Source organism: Phacochoerus africanus, chromosome 4 (genome assembly GCF_016906955.1).
Source record: "Phacochoerus africanus isolate WHEZ1 chromosome 4, ROS_Pafr_v1, whole genome shotgun sequence".
Lineage (NCBI taxonomy): Eukaryota > Metazoa > Chordata > Mammalia > Artiodactyla > Suidae > Phacochoerus > Phacochoerus africanus.
Genome location: NC_062547.1, coordinates 67,253,352 through 67,259,351, shown reverse-complemented (window position 1 = coordinate 67,259,351; position 6,000 = coordinate 67,253,352). Strand labels below are relative to the sequence as shown.

The 6,000-nt window shown below is 38.4% G+C and overlaps 1 pseudogene; it reads right to left on the bottom strand.

Annotated features, from left to right (window-relative positions):
- Window positions 1-1,241: 1,241 nt before the first annotated feature.
- The window catches only part of LOC125125655 (zinc finger protein 709-like), a 28,278-nt pseudogene continuing 23,519 nt past the window's right edge, over window positions 1,242-6,000 (bottom strand).

Genomic DNA, 6,000 nt, shown 5'->3' with positions numbered 1-6,000 from the left:
AATTTAAAACAGACTGAAGGAGTACATTCAACTACAAGAACTGGACACACCAACACAGAGAGTTTTTTCTCACATGGAAGCATCAGGTGAAGGCAGCCAGTGTACATTGCAGCAGAGAAACAAACTCCCCTGTTGTTTTTTTCACTGCACATTGTAGATCTCACAGTGAATCACGAAAATAAACTCACTAGCACCATTAACAGAAATAAGGTGTTTGTTATACACTTTAGACTTTAAATACATATAATCTAGAGGAGTGTAGAATCAGACAATACTCCCAAGTAGTAAAGGCCAAAGTAGTTTCCTGGTGGATACAAGAGGTCTCACAGAAAAATCCAAACTCTGGTGGATCTTTAATGTAGATCTTGGAAAGACATCAATGGAAATCTATAGATCTCAGAAAATGGAACTCAAACAGTTGGGTGGTGGTTTTGAAGATACTCTTGATTGGAAGGTCAAAAAATTCCTAAAAGGAGTTCCCATTGTGGCGCAGTGGTTAACGAATCTGACTAGGAACCATGAGGTTGCGGGTTCGATCCCTGGCCTTGCTCAGTGGGTTAAGGACCCGGTGTTGCTGTGAGCTGTGGTGAAGGTTGCAGACGCGGCTCAGATCCTGCGTTGCTGTGGCTCTGGCATAGGCTGGCGGCTACATCTCTGATTCGACCCCTCTCCTGGGAACCTCCATATACCGTGGGAGAAGCCCTAGAAAAGGCAACAAGACAAAAAAAAAATTCCTAAAAAAAAAAGGGATGGAAGATGGTATCCTTGAAGCTCCAATGTATTGGTTTCTCTTCCACTATGGTGGCTCCAAACTCTGACTAATGTCTTGTTCATTTCCGCCTTCCAAATCCCATGCAACTGAGGCTACTGGTGAATTCTAGAATGGAACTATAAAGGGGATAGATTCTATAAAATTTAGTTTCTAACATTACCCACAGGTCATATATCTGTCCCATCACAAGTCCCTCTTCTGAAAATCTATTCACCAAGTACCAGTCAGAAGAAGGGACAACAAGCAAAGGCCCATATATAAAAATAATAATTCACATGAAATTCCAAAAAAAAGGAGCTTTGTCATTAAGAAAAGCAGAATAATATGTAATAGACTAAAGATATCCAGGAACTTTCCAGTATCCAGATATCCAGTACAAAATCCCAACAAATGCCACATTTTCCAACTGCCCCTTATCACAGAATAAAACTATAAAAAATTAAACCTGATTAAATATCAGAAATACATTTCAATTCACCCATGGATCCAACAAACTTCAAACTGGAGAGAAAAAATACTAATTGATTCAAGGATAAAGCACTACTTATTAATCTTAGGTGCTGTCATTAGAAGACAATTTGCAGAATTATTTCACCTCAATATTCATTGATGAAACTAGTAGAAACCCACACTCCAATGATGTACTAGAAAGAGGCTTGATAAACACAAATATATTTACAACTTGTTAATAATTCTTTTTTGTGTTGAAAGTTTTCTGAAGCATTATACATGGATTGATTTTCATAAAGCTTTCTCATGTTATTTACATTTATATTTATTTCTGGTGGGAGTCTTAACATACAAGGTTGAAGGCCAATTGAAGTCTTTTCCACGTTGTTTACATTCAAAAGGATTTACCCCATGAGTGCTTTCATGCCTTTGGAAAGAAGTGGGATGACTGAAGGCTTTCCCACATTCTTTACATTCATAAGGTTTCTCTCCAGTGTGAGTTCTTTCATGTCTTCGAAAACTCTGATACCATCTGAAAGCTTTCCCACATTCCTTACATGCATAGGGTTTCTCTCCTGTGGGAGTTCTTTCATGTGTTTATAAGGAACTGAAACCTCTGTAGGCTTTACCACATTGTTTACATTCATAGGGTTTTTCTCTGGTGTGAGTTCTTTCATGTGTTCAAAGATTTACTGGGACACCTGAATGCTTCACTACATTTTTTACATTCATAGGGTTTTTCTCCAGTGTGATTTATCTCATGACACTGAAAACTCTGAAAACATCTGAAGGCTTTTCCACATTGTTTACATTCATAGGGTTTCTCTCCAGTGTGAGTTCTTACGTGTGTTTCTAAGGAAATGTAATCACTGCAGGCTTTTCCACACTGTTTACATTCATAGAGTTTCTCTCCAGTGCGTGTTCTTTCATGTATTCGAAGTGAAGTTGAACAACTAAAGGCTCTTCCACACTCCTTACATTCATAGTGTTTCTCTCCAGTATGACTTCTTTCGTGTTTTTGAAACGAAGGGTAATATCTGAAGGTTTTACCACATTGTTTACATTCATAGGGTTTCTCACCAGTGTGACTCCTTTGATGGGTTCGAAATGAACTGGGAGAAATAAATGCTTTCTCACACTGCTTACATTTATAGGGTCCAACTCCAGTGTGAGTGATCATGTGCACTTGAAGGCTTGCAAGAGCTCTAAGGGCTTTCCCACATTCTCTACATTCATAAGGTTTTTCCCCAGTACGAGTTCTTTCAAGTTTTCGAAAAGAACTGGGACAACTGAAGGCTTTACATTTTTTGCATTCATAGGGTTTTTTCCCCAGTGTGATTTCTTTCATGTATTTGGAAACCTATATTGGAACTGAAAGTTTTACTACATGGCTTACATTCATAGGGTTTCTCTCCAATATGAACTCTTGTGTGTTTGGAAGGAAGAGTAATATTTGAATGTTTTACTGTACTGTTTGCATTTATAAGGTTTCTTTTCAGTGTGAGTTCTTTCATGTATTCTAAGAAACTGAGACAACTGAATGCTTTACTACATTTTTTACATTCATAGGATTTCTCTCCTGTGAGTCCTCTCATGTGTTTGAAAAGTTTGATGATATCTATAGGCTTTTCCACAATATTGACATTTATAGGGTTTCTCTCCAGTGGGGCTCTTTCATGTATCTGAAGTGAAGCTGAAGATCTAAAGCTTTTCTCACAATCTTTACATTTATAAGAGGCACATCCGTATGTGTTACCATGTGTCTTTGAAAAGTTTTGAGTCACTTAGAGGTTTTCCCACATTCCTTACATTTATAGGTTTTCTCTCCACTGTGATTTCTTTCATGTTTTTCAAAACACTGCAGATAACTAAAGGCTTTCCCACAAACATTACATTTATATGGTTTCTCTCCATTTTTCTGACACTCATATGGCTTGTGTCCAATGTGACTGCTGGTGTACCTATTACAGGATAAATGATGCATGAAGACTTTTCCACATGCTTTGTGTTCCCATGGCTTTACTCTGATAAAGAGTTTTCTTGTTCAGACTGAGTTTTGGAATAAAGCTGAAGTTTTCTCCACATGGATTATTCTCTTTCCCTTCATAGATTCTCCCTACTTTATGTCTTCTGTAAGAAACAAGAAGACAATTATTAATGATTTCTTTATTAATGATTTTATCTTTATTAGAATATTTCAGCTACCCTTTTATGATTTATTGCAAAAATTAATGTTTTTTTTCTATCTTCAGTGAACTGCTTGCAATTAAATATACTGAATGCTCCACAAGAAGACTCACTCTTGTTCATCAAACAGTGATATTTAGGAGTTCCTGCTGTGGTGCGGTGGGTTAAGGATCCAGTGTTGCTGCAGCTGTAGCTTGGATTCAATCCCTGACCCAGTAACTTCCATATGTCACAGGTGTGGCCAAAAAAAAAAGATGTTTATATATATATATGGTTTATTGATATTGTTTCCAAGTGAACAATTTTGAAAACACTGAACATTATGTCATATATAAGAAAGTAATTGGGTGAATTTTTTCTGAGAAACAATAAATTTGAAGCATGGGTTGTTTTGATTCTTTTTAAAATTTGGTACAATAATATAATTCTCATGTGAGACACTGCTTTCTACTGTGAGTGCCACTCACCTTAGTTTCTCCCCTGGTTTTTGTGCTGATCTTCCATGTCATGATCTTTCCATGTTTTTCCTAAAATGCATACACAGAAAAATGATTCCAAAGTAGCAGAAGTTATAGAAAAATTACAAGACTCCAGTTCTACAATAAGCTGTGACCATGCCTAGTTTTTTTAACATTCACACATTCTACCTCTTAGAATAATACTGATGAACAGAAAAACATGTCCTTTGACTGACAAGGTGAAGGGAAGTTTTCATCCTTACCTAATGACACCAGGTTCCTGAATGTTTCCCCCATCACATCTCTGTAGAGTTTCTTCTGTGAAAAAGCCAGTAAAGCCCACTCCTCCAGGGTGAAGTTCACAGCCACATCCTCAAAGGCCACTGAGTCCTAAAACATTCCAAATATGTATATGGTAGGATGAGTGAGAATGACTGCACTGGACATCTATACTTAATTTACAAGAAGGTTACATATGACTCTGTCATCTCTAAACATTTACTCTCTGACTGGATCATCAGAAATTTACTCTCTATCCCACTTACTTCCTCATAAATTTAACAACGTCATGAACACATGAAAATTATTTACATAGTTTTATTGTGATCACATTACAAATTTTACTAGTCTCCAATGGCAGGGTCCAGAATATGTGGGGAAATAAAAGAAATGCTACACAAATGAAATAGATAGCAATTTAAGATCATCAATTTCTTGTGAGAAAAACTCTTTCATCTCCTTCCTTGTATCCACCATTTACAGCACGCCATGAGCCAAAGGGACAAATCTGCATGAGGTTAAAACGAATAAAAACACAGTGAAGAACTGAGAGTTTTTGCCGCAGCTTGGGGCAACTGGGGATCCTTAACCCACCAAGCGAGGCCAGGGATTGAACCCATATCCTCATGGATACTAGTCGGGTTCATGAACCTTCTGAGCCACAACAGGAACTCCTCCATCATACTTAACATAAAATGTTTTACAATAAGAAGACATTAGGGGTTTCAATTAAGCCCTGAAATGTACTAGGAATTTCAAAATTTCCAAAAGCTTTAATGTTTTTTCCTCATGTCAATAGAAAGTCAAAATTTAACTGCTTTATTATCCATTAAAACAGGAATGGTAAGTATAACCTCTTAAAAGTCAAAGTTCTCTAGTGACATAAACAAGTACTGACCTAAAAATGGAAAAAGCACCTGAGAACTTAAAAACACCCATATCTTTGGAGTTTCTTTGTGGCACGGAGGGTTAAGGATCTGGTATTGTCACTGCAGGGGTGTGGGTCCCTGCTATGGCATGGGTTTGATCCCTGGCCTGGGAACTTTCACATGCCCCAGGCATAGACCCCCGCAAAAAGACAAACAAACACCACTCATATCTCACATCTTGAGGTTCTCTTGCCTAAACTGAACTAAAACTCCATTTGGTTCCACAATATTTTTTTTTTGTCTCTTTTTTTGGGGGCCACACCCATGACATATGGAAGTTCCGAGGCTACGGGTCTAATTGGAGCTACAGCTGCCAGCCCACGCCACAGCCGCAGCAATGCCAGATCTAGGCCACATCTTCGACCTACACCACAGCTCACAGCAATGCCAGATCCTTAACCCACTGAGCAAGGCCAGGGATAGAACACAAAACCTCATGGTTCCTAGTCAGATTCATTTCTGCTGTGCCAAGACAGGAACTCCTGGTCCCACAATATTCTCATCTTACATTCTATGTGTGAATTAACTTACATAGCCTTAACCCAGAATACCAATGCAAACTAGTTTCAAAGGGCTGCCTTAGTCACTGGATAAAAGAAAAAGAAAAGAAACACAAATATTGCAGATATGCAGCATGCTTCCCTAAATTCAGGGGAAACACACACACACACACACACACACACACATATTCAGAGAGTTGACCGTAATTGCAACTTGGGTTCTCAACATTGCTGGTTGAGATGTAACCCCTGCAGTGGGACAGTGAGTCAGTCCCTGGTGAAGAAGGGTAGGGACACCTGAGAAGCCACAGGAATGAACTTTGGGAACTCCAAAATGATCTCGCCTATGCTGTTAACATGGAAGCTCTCCCTCTTTCATGCTTCTATTCTCATGAGAAAGAAAACTCAGCCTGACTCTGTTTTAG